Source organism: Chiroxiphia lanceolata, chromosome 3 (genome assembly GCF_009829145.1).
Source record: "Chiroxiphia lanceolata isolate bChiLan1 chromosome 3, bChiLan1.pri, whole genome shotgun sequence".
In the NCBI taxonomy this organism is placed as follows: Eukaryota; Metazoa; Chordata; class Aves; order Passeriformes; family Pipridae; genus Chiroxiphia; species Chiroxiphia lanceolata.
The window spans coordinates 2,342,683-2,364,044 of NC_045639.1; the positions used below are offsets into that span (position 1 = coordinate 2,342,683).

Genomic DNA, 21,362 nt, shown 5'->3' on the forward strand with positions numbered 1-21,362 from the left:
AGGGCGGGGCGGGCCCGTGAGGGGAGGAGCCGGAACCTGAGGGAGAGCGAAGAGTGAAAGGAGCGCACCTGAGGGGAGGAGCGCACCTGAGGGGAGCGCGCCTAAAAGGGCGGCACCTGAGGGGAGGCGCACCTGAGGGGGGGCAAGGGGGGGGGAGGCGCACCTGAGGGGGGGCAAGGGGGGGGGGGAGGCGCACCTGAGGGGGGGGCAAGGGGGGGGGAGGCGCGCGTGCCGCTGAGGGGAGGAGAGCGCACCTGAGGGCGGGGTGGGGGAAGAGCGCGTGCCGCTGAGGGGAGGCGCGCGCGCCGCGCTGAGGGGCCTGCGCGTGCCGCTGAGGGGGAGAGCGCGTGCGGCTGAGGGGCGGCGCGCGCGTGCCGAGGGCGGGAAACCGTGAGGGAGAGACCGACACCCACACCCACACACACACACCCCCACCCATACCCACACACCTCGCCCCTCCCAGAGCTCGTGAGGCGAAGCTCCCACAGAACCCCGAGGAGCAGCCCCGGCTTCCCTCCCCACAGCGAGGAGCGGCTTTTCCAGAGCGCTCAGGAGCGCGGCTTTCCCTGGAGCAGAGCCGGGACGGGGGTTTTTCCTCGCGCTTCAGCGCATCCTGAGGGGACGCGCGCCCTGGATTAAGTAAGGAGTGACTATTAAGTAAGGCTAGCTATTAAGCCAAGCTCGCAGCAGCCAGCTGGCTGCGCCAAGCAGGTTGCGGTGCCACCCAAGGCAAGGGGTTACTTCTGGCTCGATTTATGCGTTCTTTTTTAAATATCATATGCTGTTTCCCGCCACAGAATGTCGAGGGTCGTAAAAGCTCTTCTGCCCCCTCACACAGGCGCTGGGATAAAAACCTCCCTATTTTTTCAGGGTGGGCTGCTGCCAGGACCTGACAGACACTGTGTTTGAGGAAGCCTGAGGAGAAAACTTAAACACTGGTATTTATTGTGTATTTTTCAGAAAGCATTAAGACTTCGCATATCACTGAGGCTGAGCATCGTGCAAGATCTGTCAAGAGTCAGTTTTTGCCTAAAGAGACGTGTTTGGGAAAGAAAACACAGCTTTCTGCCTAATTAGACAGGTTTGAAACAGAAAACACAGTTTTACAAAGGGATAGGTGGATTTGCAAAGAAAACAACAACAAAAAAGTTGAAAATCACCAGCATACCCAGAAAGACACATTGTAGCAGGTCAGTTCTTTGCAAGAATGTTGCTCCAGGCACCCTTTTGGTCCGGGAAACCTTGGACAATGCAAGACTGTTACCAATCCAAGAAACATTTTCTAAATATATGCACAAAAAAAATTTTAAATACCCGTGTTCAACTCCTACGCCCACAGTTGTCCATGTACCTTTCACTACACAGCCATGAGCAGTTAATCCAATGCTTCACAGCGAATTGCATCCTTCACGTTATCTATTAATTTAGTTTTGACCAAAACATTTCTGCTCTTGAGCTGTTTTCTCTCAGTATGCAGTACACTAGAAATCCCTTTATTTAGTTGTGAACTATCTCTGTACTTTACCGAGTACACTGATTATTTCTTAATTGCATCAAATGCAACACTGAAAAGGGGTTTTTTTGTTCTTCTTTTGGCCATGTTTATCGTAGTCTCTGTCATAAAAAGAATGTCAAGTCACTTTAGCCAAGTGCAATTATGGAGCAATGTATCTAAATGAAAATACTGCAATATATCAGAACCATAAAACATTTTAGTACTGGGCCCCAGAAAACATTAATCATTATCTTACACTGTACATGCTGCACACTTCTAAACTTTGTATAAAAATGCAATTACTTGAAACATCATGTTACTTTGAGCAGGCACACAGACTTCAGCATTTTTAAAGCAGAAAAGCAACAAAACAAGAGCAAGAGAGAGGTTGGACAGGTCTGCTTCTCAAGGGAAAGGAGTACTGATCTGATCTTTCAGCCACAGGCCACATTTACCAATTTAATTACAATTACTGTTTGCCAGAAGAATCATAATGGAGTGTGTTATTAATTATTTGTCCATTCAAATATCACATTCAGCCGGTTAAGTCATCAATAAAGTCATGGCTTGAGTGGCAAAACAAACAATGTGCAGAGCAAACACTTGAGAGCATCCATTTCTGGGCTAGATGTTGTTAGTAAAGTTATCCCACAAACAGCCAGACAGCAAATACGTTCACTGAACACAGAATTCACATGGAACCACATTGAAATACTGTGGATTTTTTTTAAGAGTTGGGTTTTTTTTTTTTATTTACGTAAGGATATTATGAAAGGCAAGAAAATAACAGTGCATTGTTCTCCAGCACTAGTGTCTCCAGCATAAAACAATCAATTTAAAGCCATGCAAAATGGCTAATACTGTTATTGCTGTCCTTTTTCATAACTCAGTGTCATTTTATTCATCTTGCCCCTAAGAAATGACCTTTTCTGTGCGTATCCCCACCTTTTTCCACAAATCCCCTGAGTGACAGAATCTCATCCTAATCCCATTTCCATTTAGATGTTGCAGGAAAGCACTGCAGACCTTCGAGGGAATAAGTAATCATAATGGAAGGATAATAATATGTTTATGAAATCTGGATTTTATAATAGCAAATTGAAAAATTACAATAGCATTTCAAGCCACCGAAGGTCAATGTTACTAAGAGCAAAAAGCCATTGATCAAGTGTGCTTAAAGTTTCCCAGTTTAGGTTAATTTTTAACACAAAACATCTCTATTTCAGAGAGCAGCACCTCTCTTCTGAGGCGATTCCTCATCTACCTAGTGACCACAAAACCTGGTGTTAAAGCCAGTGGTTGTTTGTAAGGAAAAAATATACTCAGTATTTTTCTACAGACCTAAAAAGCACAGAACAACTTCACAAGGCCTCTACAAAATGCACCACAGGCCACAATTTAAGAACTCCAGCCCTTAGTAATTCTTAAAGGTAAAAACATATGTAAAATCTCATCAATAAATATATCAAAATACTCCTTTCAACATTATGCAGCTGTACCTTTTTCTACTAGAGGTAAATTTGCTTGCTTATGCCTAAAAAGAACACCAAAGCTGTACATACAGAAAAACACTGAAACTTCATTGAGGTCCTAGATAAAAAAAAAAAAAACCAAAATCAACCAAAAACAAGCACTTAAACCATGTCCTCAGCTAATTAAGGAGTTTCCCCCTCTCTTTGGGTTTCAGCTTTCCACTGTTTTAAAACGCAGCTCAGACACACCAACAGCCACTGGGTGTTTTCTGTGGAGTTTTCTGTGACTGAACCAGCAGTTGTTACCTGGAAAAGATTTTCTTGTACTCCCACTCCCCCTGAAGGGCTCAGTGCTGCTGCCAAGGGTAGTTGTGCTCTTCCCTTCACCCTGGTCCTGGCCCTGCAGCCTCTTCTCTCTTATCCCAGCTCTGGTTCCCAACCAATCCCCTTGTACCATGGGACAGTTCATTCACTGATGAAAATCTAATTGGGTTTTTTTTTGCTGAGTTCATTTTAGGCTGGCCTGACTTGCTGAAACCGTGACACGAGCACCAGAGCTGACACGAAGAAAGCATCAGGAGAGCACATCCACACAGCAAACCACCCCTTTTGGAGACAAGATGTGAGATCAGACGCTGCAAGAGCACACAGGTGAGAACCACCACCCTGCCAGGCCACAGCCTGTCACTGGCACAGTTTTTGTATGTACTGCTTCCTTTGTTTATCCAAGAAATTCTTGCTACAAAGTACTTCTTGATGAATTTCCATGGGGATCTCCCAGCGGCCTTCCAGTACCTGAAGGGTGCCTAAAGGAAGCTGGAGAGGGATCCTTCATCAGGAAGTGTAGTGAGAGGACAAGGGGGATTGTCTTCAAACTGAGACAGAGTAGGTTTAGGTTAGGTGTTAGGAAGAAATTCCTCCCTGTGAGGGTGGGGAGGCCCTGGTACAGGTTGCCCAGAGAAGCTGTGGCTGTCCCACCCCTGGAAGTGTTCCAGACTTAGATTGGGCAGAGCATGGAGCAACCTGGGCTAGTGGAAGGTGTCCCTGCCCATAGCAGGGGTTGGAACTGGATGGTCTTTAAGGCCCCTTCCAACTCAAACCATTCTGATTCCATTTGCATTGAGTTGTCTACACTGTGCTTTTATTTCTGGCTGTGCTTTTATTTCTGACTGTTTTAAAACCATTTTGCATCATTAAGAATTCCCAGACTCGGAGGCTCTGGACATGTCCATCATAACACCTTGGTACAAAACAGTGCAGCTGCTCACAAATGTGTCTGAAGCAGCAAATGCCTCTGTTGTGATGATTCTGAATGCAATTATTCTTCTGTATTTGAGAAGTTTAGCATTAGAGAACATATGCAGGTGACCAAACCAAGAACACCGATTACCTATTAACAGCATGAACTAATTAAGTAAGCACTGGCTATTTTAAACTGTTTTGGGGCTAGAGGGCTCTCAAGGCTCGTGTTCGTCTTTGTACATACAGGCAAAATCTTGGAACTGTTTTTGGCAGATGACCCAGCAAAATGAGTGATGCATGAGCATTAATGCATTCACATAAATTAACTCTGCACATAAAAAAACACAGCCTTTAAGCCCAATTACATCTTTCCCAATTGTGCAAATACTCCCTTTGCAGTCAGTGGCAACTCAAGAAGACGAGGCCAATCCATATGTTATATTGATTCTAAAGGCACAAGAGTCTGCAGTTAATCCCTCTCAAACCTTGCAGAGCACAAACTCTTGGAGATCTTCCAAGCAGCCAGATGAAAGTTGCCTTTCAGAACCAGGGAATGTGTGTTGTTAGAGATTCCAAAACATGCTGGGCCAAAATCTGGCCTTGCTTTTACCAGTGTAAAGTGGGACTGTTTCGGGAGAGATGTGTGTTCATACACCAACATAAAACTGATCATTATCTCACAAAAGGGTCTGTGATGCTAACACGCCTTCCTGTTAATTCCCAAGAAAATCAAAGCACAGATCAACAAATGAAAAGCTAGAGATGTTGTAACCCCAAAAACATTTGTCAGACACTCCATAACAATTCTGAGGGTCTTCCGTGCTGCTTAATAGGTTTTACCTGGAGATAATTCAGATACCAGAGTGATGACTGACAGTGTAAATCTTCCCAGATAAGTAAAAAAACTGAGCATCATTTCCCAGGTTTCTTCACCACAATTTAGAAAACTTACATAATAAAAACAAATTTAGAAGCGAAACAAAGTATGTTTTTATAAACTGCACGGTGAAATAAGCACGCAAAACTAAAAGGACCTAACTTTACATTTTTAAAGGATAAAACTACTCCCTATTCCCAGATTGTTGGGAAGTGCTAAGTATCCTCTCAGCACACACTAATTTTCAGAACACTAAGGTCAGGATTTTTAGAACATCAAGGGCAGAAAGGTAAGTCCTTGCTACCCAGCCCATTAAGATTATCTTTAACTACTTTTAACTCTTGAACCATTTTAAAGAGTTGCCTCAAAACTCACAGAAAAAAACCAGCCATTATTGACAAATAGCCATTGATAAATTGGGGAAAATCCATTTTATTTGCCTCAGAAACAAAGAAATTTTAAATGTAGACAGAAAAATAATATTATGGGATTATGGCTTAAAAATTCACTGTATATGCACCTTATGAAGAAAGTTACTCTTTGTCTAAATTAAGAAAGCCAGAACATGCAACTCCAGTGATTTTACACTAAGCAAAGAGTTTATATTATAAAGTTAAATGTAATAAAGTGCTATAACTGTTTTAAGTAAGTGCCTAAGAGGAGCACAGACTATAAGAGCAGAGAATACTGTGCAGAAATTAGAAAGGAGAAAAATACATAATGTATGATGTAAAAAAGAAACAGATAACGAAAATTAAAAGGATTTTACTGGAGGAAAACAATTTCATTTTATTGTAAAGCTCTAAATGAATAAAATAAAGTCTTTGAATGTGAAGATGATTAAAAAGACAAAATCATTAGCTAAAGATATTTACAAGTTTAGACTTTCATTTTGATTGTAATTTTAATTAGCTGGACACTAGGGGGGATGAAAATGAAAGCCTACATCATCTACTTACTCTTTAAATTGCATTTCACCTTAATTTTCTGCTCTTCAGTTCTTAATTTTCTCTATTTTTGTTCTAACTAATCCGGTTATCAGAATAAAGTGATTTTCTCTCAGCCAGGTTTAACATTCAGTATTTGAGTCTGTGAACCAAAAGTTCATCCCACTGCTTCAATTTTTATTCTTTCAATAGCAGAAACTCTCCAGGAAACTTTTCCAGTCTTTTGTCTGTTCAGCAGGGTGCTTTATGTACACACGACAGTTATGTAGCTAATAAGAAAGGATTCTATTTTAAAAATAATTATGTTCCATTTACACAGTTTCCCATGAAATTTACTCATAAAATGCAGGATGCACCGAAAGATTAAATGCCATTTTCCTCTTCATTAAAGCCATTTTTCTAAATGTAACTGAGTTATTTGCCTTTTTGTCTTGAAGGAACCACATCCCCAGGCAGAGGTTAGACTCAGTTTATTCTTAAACAAAAGAACTAATTCCATCTAGGCTGTCTCTGCAGGGCACAGTTAACTCCCAGATTTGTGCTCCCGTGTCAGACCAGGACAGACAGACACCCCTTCCATGCAGAGCTGCACTGGTGGAAGTGCTGAGGACACTGTTGGCTCAGCTGTGCCTTCTGTGCCCAAACCCCTTCTTCTTCAGAACACAGTAGATCTTCCTGCTTCTGCCAAAGCCATGCAGGCTGATTTAAATACTTGATGAAGGCACTTCAAACAGATGACGTGGCCTTTTCCAGACAAGCTCTGGAAGCACAAATCCAGAGCTGAGGTGCCTGCAGCAGGTGCATGGGCAAGACAGTCCGGTCACCACGTGAGCATCCTATCAAGCCTTCTCTCTTTGAAGGATTCCTTGGTTCCTGCCTTGCCCTGGAGATGACCTGTTATCAACCAACTTGGGATTCTTCTGCAAGTCGACTTGCTGGCCCGTCTGGGTGTAAGAGCAGCATCAGCACATCAGGGCTTTCAACTGCCCTGCACATGGAAAATGTCTTGTGAAAGGGAGCAAAAGCCTCTCTGTCAGCCCTTAACCAGGTTAGCTGGTTTGGGCCAAAAGTATCTGCACTGCAATTGATGTTTTCTCTTCAAGGGCAGCAGGAGAATGAATGTTATTTCACATAGTCCTTGTTTCTTAAAAAAAAAAAATTCCTTTAGGAGAAATTCAGTCCTAAGAGATGTCTTATACACCGTTCTTACATTGGCTGGATAAAAACCAGCAAGCACAGTTTGATCTTGACAAGATAATTTTATTTCTTTGTTTAAAGCAGTACATTTACAGGCTGTCTTGCCCTGTCTTCTTCTAAGGAAGACAGAAAAGGTTCACTCAAGGCCTTTTTCTAAGAGTTTCCACCGAGAGTATAAACAACCTTCAACAAAGCCTACAAACACCTCTCTGTACCTGAGAGTTCTTCTCATTTTAGAGCCATTTCAGTTCACATCAGCATTGTGCTTTTGAAGTGAATCTCTGATTGTCCTGGTGTCCTGTACTTTGATTCACATCATCATGTGGTATTGAAGCACATGAACCAAATTCCTTTTGGATTAAACTGAAGTGGAAAATGCTGAAATGCACCTAATGCAGTCCAGCTGCAAATGGCCATTCAGTCAAATGAACCCAACTACAGCTTTTTTAAAGCAAAAAGAGGAAAAATGTGACATGGACATCACACCCTCATCAACACATATTTTACTTTAAATTCACACTCCTCCTGGTCCATAAACACTGTTAATGCAGATGCAAGTTTAAGGATGATCTACTTCAAATTCATCACTTTCCTATTTCCAGTTTTTCTTCTCTCTCTTTTCTGGAATTCCTTGTTCATCACCTAGCCACTCTCTCCCAGCTAATTCTAACAGGTTCAGAACTCTGGCAAGATACAGTTGTCTGTTCCCTGGGCAGAACAGCCAATTGCAAATGTTTTATTTAAAACTAAAGGTCCAATTACAGGTCCAATTTATGATCTCAGCCAAGCCAATATAAATCTGATCTAGTTCATTGCCTTTAACCTGCCTGCAGTAGCTTTATTCCAGATTTCCTCATGTGTAATGAAATTGAGTTCAGACAATGGCTCTGATTATTACTTTTCAAAGAATTAACTAGTAATGTAAGCTGCAATACAGTCCTTCCACCTCTGAAACAAGGCTTCATAATTGTCACTTGTGGGTCAAAAGCATATATTCAGTCCAACAGTGCTTCAAGGACCAAAGTGCTTTAAAGATTTTACTCAAGAAAGTGAAAGGTGAGCACGCCAAGACATGAAGATTTCAGCAACACCATGTGAAAATAAGGACAAAAATTTTGATTTTGGTTTTTCCTTTCCCAGTACATTCCTTTATTCTTATGGCAACGTATTTGTGTCATTAAATATGTAATAGAAATCTATATGCAGTTTGGGTTGGGTTGGTTTGTTGTTTTTTTTTTTAACACTTAGGAAGAAAACACCCTCTCATTTTTTGGCCTTTTTGCAGAATGTGGTTAAAAAACCCAAGTAGGCACACATGGCTTCCATAGTGCACACAGCTACTGAAAAAGTCAGTACTTCATAGTCACTTTTCAAATCAGAACTTAAAGTACGTTTGCAAGTTTTAGGTTCAACATCAAATGTTTTTATGTGGTTGAGGGTTTTGATTTTGGGGGGATTTTTTCAGATTTTTAAAACTTTTTGCAGTTCAGTAATGTTAGATCTCACAAATAATTCAGTGCTAGTTCTCTTTTGTCTTTTTTTTTTCCCCCCCTCCTTATTGGTATTTTTCAGGGAGTCCAGTTCAAATTTCCCTAGGGAAAAAGAAACAAAACAAACAAAAAAATTTTAAAGACTGGGCAAAAGAAAAAAATGGTAGTGATACTCTTTTGGACTTCCTCAGTCAGTCCCCTGGTTTTTATGACAACTACTTGTGAATTGAGAATAAGGAAATAATTATTCTTATATTTAACTTGCTTGTGTTAAGGAGCCCATTACCATGGCTATTTACCCTTCCCTACATCCAAGCAAAATATTTAAGTAAACATGTAAAAAATATTTATTTCAGAGCTGCCCAGATCAGGTACAGGTTTAAGTAGGTGCTATCCTCAGAGAAACTTTGATCCAAAATTCGTAGATACCTCACTTTACTGCAGGGATTTTTATTTCAATCCCATTACCTAGGAAGAGGTGAAGTAAGTGAATAAATGCTCTCCCCAGATCATGTGCTGGCAGTTGATCTTCAGAGTCTACAAGGGAACAGAGACAGAAACTGTCAACAGCAAGAGCCACATCCAGCAAAGCACAAAGGGACTGAGCATGGGGTTAAACCAGGGTTCACTCCTTTATACTCGAATGACACTACATACAATGCATTGGATATATAATATTAGAGGTATATAATAAAAAAGCACATTTCAATCAGAGCTAAAAGTCAAATTCTTGACAGTGACAAAATTTTCTTGCCCAGGACTCAGAACACAACAACCCAACACAGCTCTATCACCTTCTGAGCTTGTTCTGGCCCTGGGTTTAAGTCCGCGCTTGAAATTAGTTTGAGGTGCAGTAATCACAGAAAGAAAACACGTGCAGGGATATAACTTTATACAGAAACAACAAAACTGAAACAGGTTTAGAGAATTATCCATCAAATTACACTTTTAAGAATGGCTATTAAAATGTTGATGAAAGACTGTAAGATGATGAGTCAGGGACACTAAAAGACCAAACGCTTGGGTTCTACAAGATATTACACTGAGCACTAAGAATTTCACTTTATAACCCAATGTGATTAAACAACATACTGCTGAAAATGCAGATGTTATACTACTACAGTAAAAAAAAAAAAAAAAAAAGTCATTTTTTAAAGATGTTTCTAATTAAATCATGAAAGACCACGAAGAAAACAGGGAGGGGCTTTGCTATGAGTGCAGTCATATAGAGGGACTAGGATTTGGGGATGATCTTTGAAGTTTCCTTCTTCAAACCACATGGCCTTGAAGCTATTGAAAGCTTGAAAGATTTTCCTGGTGAAACTGTGTAATTTTACAGTTATGTTGTACTAGTCAGTGATCTGTGTGAGCTGTTTGTAAGGAAGGATTATTTTTAAGGAAAATCTGTTTTCAGCTTGACCTTGGATTCGTATTTCTAAGGCAGCTGAAGAGAAGGCAACATTCACAGCAGTGCAAATTGCTGCCAGGAATGTAACATTCAAATCTCAGTTAAGCCTGTTTTAAAATGGCAGTGATAAATAGAACACTCACAATAACTTACCAATTTCTCGAAACAGAAGCGTTAACATAAAATAAGGTTTCGGCGAGGACAGCGGGATTTGTCAAAATAATCATTTGTATAGGGGATGTTCTTTGTTTTAAAATAATCCTGATTTCTTGGGCATTAGGCAAGAAACTTGTCTGAACTAAAAGAAGTTTGAGAATTCTGTTACCTTAGTATTTAGTAGCTGAGTATCTGAGCAGTGAGTGGCTGTTAGATTTGCTGCGTGTATTTACCACTGTGACATTTCACACCACTTGTAAAACTATTATCATGTTGCCTTTATTTATAACATCACAAACTATTTCTGAATTCCTTATTTATGCTCATTTAGAGGTTGCAAGTATTATGCAGTCTTTCCCCATATCTCTTCATCCTGATAGGATTATTTCTCTTTGCTTTTTTTTTTTTTTAATTGTTTAGCCTAGAACTTTGTATTTATTAAGAGAAATGTTTTGGGTTTTTTTTTAACTCAGATGCTTTCCAGTTATTTTCCCAAAACTTGCTATTTCATTTAGAAATATTGCTGTTCTTAATGTAAATATTCACTGTTTTTGTAATATCCAAATTACTTGATACAATAACCCTGTAAAATGATAAGTAATTATACCAAGATATTCACCCTCCACACAATTACATGCACCACAAAATTTACTAGATTTTTAAAATATTTTACAATAATATTTATTTTATACTTCTCTAGACTGTATTTATTTAAAATGTTATTGTAATAATTTCTTTTCTAGAGTTACCATTTTTCAGTAAGAGAAAAATATCAGCAATCATTCTGACAAACTTCCTCTAGATATTTTTATAAAGAGCAAATAACATTTTTATAGGAAAATAAATCTGAAAAGGTTATTATCTTCTTTACAATATTTATAAGCCTCAATTAAAAAAAACAAAACAGAAATAAATGGTTTTGTTCCAGCCTTTCAAACGTTCCATGAGTGAGATATTCACATCTTAAACATTCTGCACTGTCACACGTATGCTCAAAATAGTGGTTTTCCCATGCTTCCAGTTTAAAAAGAAAATGTTTCTGTTTCAATAAATTTTTGGGGTAGATGAATGTTTTATTTGACTTCCTTTTTTCCCCTAACTCTCCAGCAATTTCTGGTTGCAACGAAATACTCAACAGACCTCGAAACCCTCCGTGCTTCTGACTTCTTCCAGGAAAATTTGGGAGCGCCTCAACTGCTTCTGGGGTCACAAAATTCCTTCCAGCACGAGGAACAGTGGTAAGTTCGTACTTGAAAAGCTCTACTTTTGTCAAAATCCCATTTATTTATGACACTTCGTATATAATTTGATCAACTGGTGTTCAAAAATTCTTCCCCAAACTGATGTCTCACATCTTGGCATGTTCTGACTCACAGATCCTCAACAAAACACATAAAGAAAGTATTTCTTCCCATTTTAAAGACAACCCAAAGCAAAACCCCCAACCATTTAAACAGAAATTCGTCGGGAAAATTAAATGTGTTCAACAACACCATCCTAAAACACCTGATATTTAAAATCTATGGTAAATTTCAGGAACATTTTTAGTGTTCTCCCTACATTACCTCACTTGGATCATTTGTCTTTCAAAGGAGTAGTAAACCTTAATTTGCTTTAGCAGCTTTGAATGGATTTTTATTGTTTCTTACCACAGCCTTTCAACTCTAGTAATTTGCAAACTAAATATGAACTGCAAAACTCAATCAATCCTGTAGTATTCTTTTAATATCAATTTTTGTGTAATTAGCCCCCAAACTGTGTTCAATTACTGACAATTATTCTGATGCACTTTGAGGGACAACACTAATTTCACACTTAGCAGCATTTTAAAAGGGAGGTGATTCAAACACTATATAAAAAAGTCCCTCTCTCAGTGCAGTCTCTCTGCTCAATTCAGCATCGTTGCAAACTTTGGGAGAAAAATAGGATTCCACTGTGGTACAACACCAGAGCTCAGGTTTTACAAACCCACACGTGTGTGTGATTGTGTCTGGCTGTGGTTTGTTACATCTGTTGTTATAACACCAACTAGGCCTGTTATAAGCTTAGCTGTCCTCTTTTCAAACCAATAAAATTATGGGAAAATCCACCTAAATTGATGCAGCACGTGAAGACTAATGATTAAAGTGACACAATCAGGGTCTCTCACATTCAGATTTCTTTCTCAAGTTTTCCTACAGATATTAGGAACATCCCTCTTAGAACTGTTGCAAGGTGCCTTCCCTCAGGTTATAAAATCACATTTTGTCACCTCCAGCCCATTCCTTCTCCCTGTCCTGTAAGAAGTGGAAGGGTTTGGTGATGTCATTGTGGTTCCATGGTGATGATATACAGCTCCTGTTCCATTGGGGTCACTGGAACTATCAGTCACTTTGTAGGGACAAATTATTTTTGTTACATCCATTTTGTTGTTGGACTCTCTGATGGATCCTGTGACAACTGGAAATTCTATTTATTTATGTGCATGTTTAAAAGGTTGTCAGTGGAGCCCAGAGCATTGACTGGGTACTCTTATTAGAGAGCAGTAAATATCCAAATAAAGAAATAAATCAAATGACACCTCCCTCAAACGAGAGTTACAAAATGGAGCTAACAAATATTGATAAGCAGCAGTCTTCAGAAGACCTTCTAAATTATGCTCTGAAGTTTAAGCAGAGGAGACAAGGAAACAGAAGAGTTATTGTCAAAACAGCAGGCACACACTTAACAACGAAAATAACAACCTTTTGCTGGTAAATGACAGCCAGTCTTGGCTCTAGTGTATATCTCAATGATATGAAGGGAAGTTAGATGGTAAATAAACTTGTAGGCACTGCAAGTCACCAGGAAAAAAGTCAAAACTTTATAAAACTGTAGGAGTCAACTACAGACCATGCCAGTGACTGCTGAGGTAACACGAGCAACAACAGGAGAATGTCATAATAAGAGGAGGCCCCAAATCATGCTCAGTCAGCAGCACTGGGAAAAAACAAAACCTGACTTGGGGGAAAAAGGTGACCAAAATGCCACAGAGCCCCTGCAGGACAGAAAAAAATGATGACTGCTGGCTAAGGAGGACCTGTCTGGGGAAAAGGGGGAGCTGTGCATGTGTCAACCCCAGCTGGGAAAGGTGTATTAAAATGCAGAATAACCCAAAGCCCAGTGAAGGCTATAAAATTTGTTTCTGCTGATTCGGGAGGCGTCGGAGAATGAACCCACAGGTGACAGCAGCAGCCTCAGAAGCTTTTGCAGCCTAAGGAAAGGTAAGTTTTTTACAGTATTGCACCGTTTGTAAAGGTACAGGATCGAAAACAAGTAGTACTGCTGAACAATCCACAACTTCACAGCAGCAATTATCCTCTCTAGAGTGAATAATGCCTGTGAGAATTAGGGGCAAAAAGCACTTATGCCAAACACTAGAATGTTTCCTGACAAGAATTTTTACACTTTATCAGGTAAGTAATATGATTTTAAAATTGGGTTGCTCTAATTAACTAATTGCAGTGATTTTTAGCATTGTAGATCTAAACTATTATGTGAATTATGTAAATTAAAACAAGTTAGCTAAACCTTTTATGTATTTGCACAAGAGATCACTAAGGATATTTTGTACCGGATCACAAAACAAACATTTTAAAGCTGAAAAACTGAAATTGAAATAGATAAAATTCAGGTTTCCAAAATTCAGCGAAAGATAAAAGGTCTGTTTGAAACAGTCGGGCACAGAATCTCCTGGAGAAGACTGAAGCTGTATTGTGGGTTCACCTGCTTCTGTTTACCTACTGCAGCAATCCTGGGATGTACCAAACAATCTGTGCAGCAATACCCAGGCACAATATAGCAAGTTAATAACAGAGCTTCAGTCTTAACTGTGAATTCCCTTGCATTAGTTGGTATATTGCTGATACAGACAGGGTTTTGTGGCTTAATACGAGGCAGCACAGAGAGTGTCAGCTGGAAATCCATTGCAGAGTTGTGGAACAATATACAGAATATAATAAAGCCATTCCCACCTTCCCATTCCTTTCTTGCAGTAGGAAGCCAACATTTAGAAACCCATAGCAAACAAACACCTGCTAAGCATAAATCACGAGCAGGAGCACAGCACTGGACAAGTTCAGAGAGATAGGACGGGAGAAAAAGCCATGAAAAATCTTAATAGTCATTAGGAAAACCTAGCATTTATTTCACAAACTGACAGGTGGCCAGTGAATCGACTTCAGAACAACCATAAAGAGAGAGCTGGTTATTATGCCAGTAAAACTTAAACAGCAGAGCTTTTTAATAAGCTGCACTCTGTTAGGAGTACACTGAGGGAGCCCAAGCAGGAAAAAGCAATAATCACATCTAGCAATAACAAGAGGATCAACTAATATCCATCATAATTTCTCCCTGTTTTGCTTCTCCCTATTAGTATGACATATAGTAGAAGTAGAAGCAGCCTAACAAGATACCGAGCAGAACAGGTGCAGAAACTAAAACGCCTTCCATTTAGAGAGTCAGCATTTTTCTTTGGAAAAACCTCTGTATGCTGTGCAGGTTGGAGCCTGGGTTGCCCATTGCTTATACCCATTGTGTGATGTGTGCACTATTTTATCTCTTCCTGCAGAGTTTGGTTGTGACACACATAACACATGTGCCCGTAAAGTTCCCCGGAAAGGCGCTGCGAAGGTTCAATATATGCCATGGCGAGCGTATTTCTTTGTTAATTCCGTAAAGACAGGCTGGAGAAGCCAAGTCTCCTACGATTTCTGTGTCCGCAGCGGGGAGAAACGGGCACTTTGCGTGCCATCATTATCCCAGAGTTATGGGGGACTGTGTGATGCTTTTACTCTTGCCAGAGAACGAGAGTGGAAATGGCACTGCCCTGTTCCCAACGCTTAATGTATGACCAATCAGGAGCTGGAAATCATCTGACCAGTGGCAGCTTATGCCATCCCATCACTTCGTAAATTGGATGCAGTTTGTCAGATGGACACAATATCCCTCCACTGTAGGTGGTCTCTGTTTCATTAGGTTTCAGATTGATGGCAGTGAACAATAATCCAAAAGTGTGCAATAGGTACATCAACCTCATTTTTCATTAACAGTGCTTCCCAGACGTATTGGGAGCAGGTACAAAACATAGATTTTGTTTGGCTTACTTTGATCCATGCAGAGACTATTGGGTATCTGACTTCGCTGCTGGAGGCTTATGGTTTCGGTTAGCAGAACCTGGTACAGCAACTGGATGAGGTGTTTCTGATATTATCTATTCATTCAGCTCTGATGCAGAAATAGTGGGTGGCAAAGCTGCTAATTTTTATTTTTTTTTTTTTGCGAAGTAATGAGCAACCAACAATTTATTTACGTACAAAGCACTGGAGTTACCAGAGCTACCTTTCTAAATTACAGGGTAGATACGAGACTGGTGGTGATTTTTTTTTCTCCTTTTATTTCCCAAGAGATTAACAGAAATGTTGGTGCATTTTTGCTGCTTCTAAAAGAAATTAAAAGACTGAAAGTCTTTGCCAGGGTCACTGAAATGACATACAGAACAGCTACTGGTGCATCTTACACAGTTTTGACTTATGGGGATGGGTTTTACTTCACAGTGAAATAAATTAAAGTAGTATTCAATGTTGCTCAAATACTGAGTAATTGAAAAGGCATTTTTAAACCAGGGGACTTTGGATCCCTGCAAATAATATAATATTTATAAAGCTCACAGAAAAACTGATATTAGACGCTGCAGCAGATGAGTAAGAACCTCTATCATCAGGACTGATAGGGCACCACATGCTTTCACTATCTTTGATACAGTTTTCTTTCTAATTTGTATATTAAGAGAGTCCATCCACACTATTAGCAAGTTAAACATACTTATTTTAAAAGCAAAATCAACGCTCTAAGTAAAGTATTACGAAGCAAAAATTACATTTTAGTGTTAAGACGAATGGATTTTATTACGTGGAGGTACACAGGCTGTTAATCATGTAACATCAAGCCATCCGTGTAGTCAAGACAGGCAATATGGTTTACTCTTTGGCTGCATTTCTTATCTCAATTGTACAAGAAGTTTCCATCCACAATATTTCATTGTCTCGTTCTGAGGAATGTTCCTCCGGGTCCTGAAGATTTAAAGAAACCTCTCCGTGTGCACAGCACGAGCACGAGCACTGCTCTCTGTGGGGCTGAGGGAGGGGGAGGCCTGTGTGTGCACGGGTTTGGCAGGAATTCCTGTGGAATGTACTGGTGCAGGGTCTCACATCGTGCCACCCTTTTCAACAGCACCTCTTATCATTGTTTAAGAATATCTTTTCGCTTTCATGCTTTTCTCTAGTTATTTAACATAACTGGGCAACTTTTCTTCTGAAGTTCTAAAACATGTGTCCATCGCCCTGGTTTTCCAGCCTTGAGCACGTCTCTTTAATAGATCACTTTCAAGGTGATGATACATTGATATTCTGCTTTAATTAGTGTCATGAAAGAGAAAAAGGCCCTCAAATGTCAATGGCTTGCAAAAGTTGTTGGAGCATCTTCTTAAAGCAAATCTGAAGGCCTGGCCCTCACTTTTTTCCTTCCTTTCACATGATCCTATTAGAGGAGTTTTTTTGTAAACTGGTGTTATAAACGATTATTTTTAGTTAAGAGAAGCACCAGGAAAGATTAAAAAATGGATATAAAGACATTTTGGTTCTTGATCTTCTTTCTTCTCATCTCAACCCTTAGAAAGTCTTGCTGGAAGAACACAAGGAACAGCAGGAAGGTTTCTAACAGATCTTTGAGACCTCCTTGCAGTCAGATCCCAGGGGAGCTAGAACAGTATACCTCTGTGGTTCAAAAACTCTTTGGGCCAGAAAAAGGGGCCTTTATCTGCTGCCATTTCAAACATATTCAATCAAATATTGATCTAGAAAATCAGCCACTTTTTCTCTAGCAAAGAAATTAAATTAGTGCTACCTACTGAAGATCTACAAATGGTTCTCCTGAAGATAATGATAGTACCCTAGGCTGTTCCTAGGATCAAAAGTTTTTATGGACACCAAACTGATTTAATATTTTCTGTAATGCATGGAGAAAAAAGGGTGAAAGATCTACTTGCCAATAGGAATGTGCTGGAGATTATCTCATGTGGCGAGTCCTTGCATCAAGGAGCCAGGTAGGTTTTTCAAATCCATCTCATCTTTGGAACAAAAGGAACAGAATGGAGCCCATTTCACCTTACACAAAGATTTTCCTCATCAGAAATGTCTGATACCTCTTATTTAAGTTGGTGCTGGTAGCACGTGCTCCTCTAACTCATAAACATTTCCTCTCTGTTGTGTTCTGCTTCCAGATGTCACTTTTGTTGCTTTGGAAGAAGTGAGAAGTCTCTTCTTCACACCCTGAGCACTAATAGTTCATAAAACGTGTCTAATGTGCAACAATGGGAGAAAGATTCCTTCAAAAATATTTCAAGTCCCATTGTTGAAACATTTTCATCATTTGTACTCTGAAAAAGGTAGTCTGTACAAAAGAGCACGAGGGTTTAATGATTTAATTAGGACTAGTCTATGATTTTACTGGGAAAAATAATGAGGCATTAGCTCTTATTAAAGGGTTTCTCACATTCTCACCCACAAAATCATGTCTCGGGGATGTAACTACACCGAGACAAGGAACTGAATTGTTGCTGATGGAACCAGTAAATGGTGGATTTATCACCTCTCTCACTGCTTGAGAGAGAAATGTTTTGAAATTCTGACAGTTCGTATTCCTCACTGGACCTGTAAGATCGGACTCAATCTATGCACAGAGAAGAGGTACTAGGTATAAACTTTGTAAATGTGTAGAAGCATCTCAGAGGTTTTGAAGGACCATCTTCAAAGAGAGTTAAGTGGTTTGGAAATTCAGAGCTTCACCAAAGACTCAGTTACTCCCTTCTAGTGTTTGGCTTGGCTGGTTGTGAATTCTGTTTGAATTGTTAATTAGTTTCTGTGTTTAGACTGTCCACTGGTAGTCATAGCTATCATGAAATCATTTTAAATAATAATCTTTCAATGTTCTGTATGCAGTTCCACAGGATTGTGGAGGTTGGAAGGGACCTCTTGGATCATCTAGTCCAAGTCCTTGGCTCAGACAGGGTTGGCAGGAGCTGGTTGCCCAGGACTGTTCCCAGTCTCCACCAATGAACTCCCCAACCTCTCAGCAGCCTGTTCTAGTGTTTGTGCATCCTCACAGGGCAAAGGTTTTCTTGTGTTCAGACTGCACATTACACTTTTTGCATCCATTATCACACTTTTGTCCTGGCAGTGGGCACTGCTGGGAAAAGTCTGGCTCTTTATTCTTCATTCCCTCTGATCACATGTTTATGCACATTGAGATTCCCCTCCCCAAACCTTCTCTTCCCATATGAACAGATGTCCTTAAGTCATCAGCTCACCAAAAGAATTTCAGTGTAGGTATCTTGAAACCATTTGCATAAAGCAATGTACATTTTCAAGGGATTTAGAACCCAAAACATGGTATGTGCAACCCTCGGCTGGGAATTTTTCTGTCAGTGATCGTGTATAAGGCAGATAATCCAGCAAAGAGGTTCAGACTCCTTCTTGTGAAAGGACTCCTTTGTGTAAAAATACTTCCACTCTTCATATTGAGCTCTCAGAGTTCAAAGAGCTCCGAAAATCTAACACATGGAAAAAATTCTGTAACGTGGGTTCCAGGCAGATGTAAGGTGAGGTGAGGTTACGTAATTATCAGGCAGACATACTAATTCTGTGTGTGATACAATGTGACCCATGTTCTTGGGAAAATAATAACACAGTTTCCTTTTAAAGGAATTACAGAGCATCAAGATGTGGAGTTAAAGATTAATATAACTTAGAGGATTACTTTCCACTTTTAGGGAAGCATCAGTGAAACTTGTTTAGCTTCCATCTACTAAATCCCCAAGTTGCTTGTTTCTGAAAGGGATAAAAGAGGCTCCAAGTGTGCTGAGTGTCCTCTCAAACACAAATGACAAATATTCTGAAGGAACTAAATTAGCCCCTTCAGATGAATATTCTACATAAAGATGCATTTTGAAATGTCCAAAAGTCTCAGAACAATACTCCCAAAGCTGGGATAACAGAAGCACTACTTTTAAATGAACCTGATCTGGTAAATAAAAATTGTCTTTCTGATTTTCCATGTACATCAGGACATCCCCTTTTCAATTTAGCTATTGGAACTCATTGGATATGTCATAAAAATATGGATAAGCTGCTTAATCATTTAAGTCTAGCCTTTCTAACCCTCCCAAAATGTAAAGAAATTAAGCAGTCACAAAGCTGGAAACAAAACCAGAAACTCCATGCCCAGCAAACTTCCCATAGCTATCAGACCAAAAAGCTTTCACTTAGATTTTGTCATGGATCAGTCCAACCCAGAGCTATAAAAAGGAGGAGGCAAGAATGACTTCTCAGTTTTCACTACAGTAGAATTTGACATCAAGTGTGTCCTTTTCTGCAGCAGGACTGTCACAGTTTAATATATTTTTTTAATGAACTGGAAAAAGGGATGAGCATTGAGGTGATAAAATTTGCAGGTGACACAAAATTATTCAGGTTAATCAAATCTGGAGAGGGTAATAAGAAACTTCAGAAGAAAATAAACAAGTTAGGTGAATGATCAGTCTGATGGCAGGTTAAGTTCCGTGTTGATATATACAAATTAATGTAATTTACAAGGTTGGGGTTTTTAAAAATCTATTTTTACACCTTGGTGTGTTCTAAATTAATTGTATCAAAGGCAAAGGACCCAGAGAGCATTGTCAAGAGTGCAACAGTGGCCTCCACTTGGCATGCAGCTATAGGAGAAAATTTTAGTACAGGAAGGAAGAATAATACGAAAACCTCTTTAAAGTCATTAAATTGATTGTCCTCTGCATTTCAAACAGCAAATGCCATCCTGGTCACCAGCTCCAGGCAGAAGGTTTGCAAAAGTAGAAGCAGCTCCATGCAAAAGAATGCAAAGGATAAGGAGAAAAGATTGGGCCAATTGGTATCACCAGCTTCCCAGAAAGGCTGCAGGGTAGATGAGATACAAACATAATATATGATATATATGATACAAAAACGAAATAACACCTTGATAAGGATGGTTGGGATCTTGTCATGGATGATAAGAACACCCAGGGAAATTTTAAGCAGGACACATCCTCCTCAAACACTGTGGAGCTTGTTGCTGTGGGACATCACTCTGGCAAAGGTGAAAAAAGGGATTGGACATTTGTATGAACTCAGAGGTTTTTAACTCTGGAGTTGAATTTTTCAGTTTGCCTTTTGCTTTGCTTTGCAAAGACAGTTCTGCAGGAATTGCTTCCATTGCTTCTGGTTAATCATAATTTTCCTCACAGTATTTCTTCAGGATAATTCCCCAGTAAGAACATCTGCAGTAAGAAAAAGAAGACTAAAACTGAGAGATAGAGTGATAGAAAGGATAAGAACTGTTAGGTAAATAGAGCCTAAATGCAGGTAATGGACTTTTAGCATGGGTCAGCTGTGCTGTAATTGTGAGCTAAATTTAGTTGAATTAGGAGACTGCAAGCAGGTGACACAGCTGGCTAAAGAGCTGTCCTTGAGGTAATTCAGCAGCACACTTCTCCTTCCGAAAAATGCTCCCAGCATTTCTTGGAAGAGAGTTTGCACTGGTCTGTTTAAGGTTGATTGCTATTGAAATGGAACCCACAGAAGCAATTAACAGTCAGCAGCTCTGCACTGCAACCAGAGAAGGAGCCCTGCACTGCACAGAGTGGCAAACATGAGGTTTAATAAATAGGAATTCCAAGGGATTTTCACAGGTTTAGTAGAGTGGTGACATATGTTATCATCCTGCTCACCACAGACTGCAATAGGATTTTACACTGTCATGTCACATCGGCCCATGATAACCAGAAGTCATTTATTTCTTAAGAAAATAGTAACTAGATATGACAACCTGTGTTGCCTCATGGTGAGTTTACGGTAGTATTTACTGATAATGTGAAGTATAACTTGTGTCACCTATTAGATTTTGCAGTAGAAATTCAGAGCATTTCTACCTTTAAAAGAACAGCCCAGTTTTTTCCTGTCTTGTCTTTTTGGTTGATAACATAATAA

At 39.7% G+C, this 21,362-nt stretch overlaps 1 long non-coding RNA gene across 1 annotated transcript; it reads left to right on the forward strand.

Annotated features, from left to right (window-relative positions):
* The first annotated feature begins 372 nt into the window (after positions 1–372).
* Positions 373–20,308, forward strand: LOC116783785. The gene is made up of 4 exons (XR_004355832.1): positions 373–639; positions 961–3,618; positions 11,392–11,522; positions 20,162–20,308. It is a non-coding gene; the product is annotated as an uncharacterized LOC116783785 (long non-coding RNA).
* Positions 20,309–21,362: the final 1,054 nt, after the last annotated feature.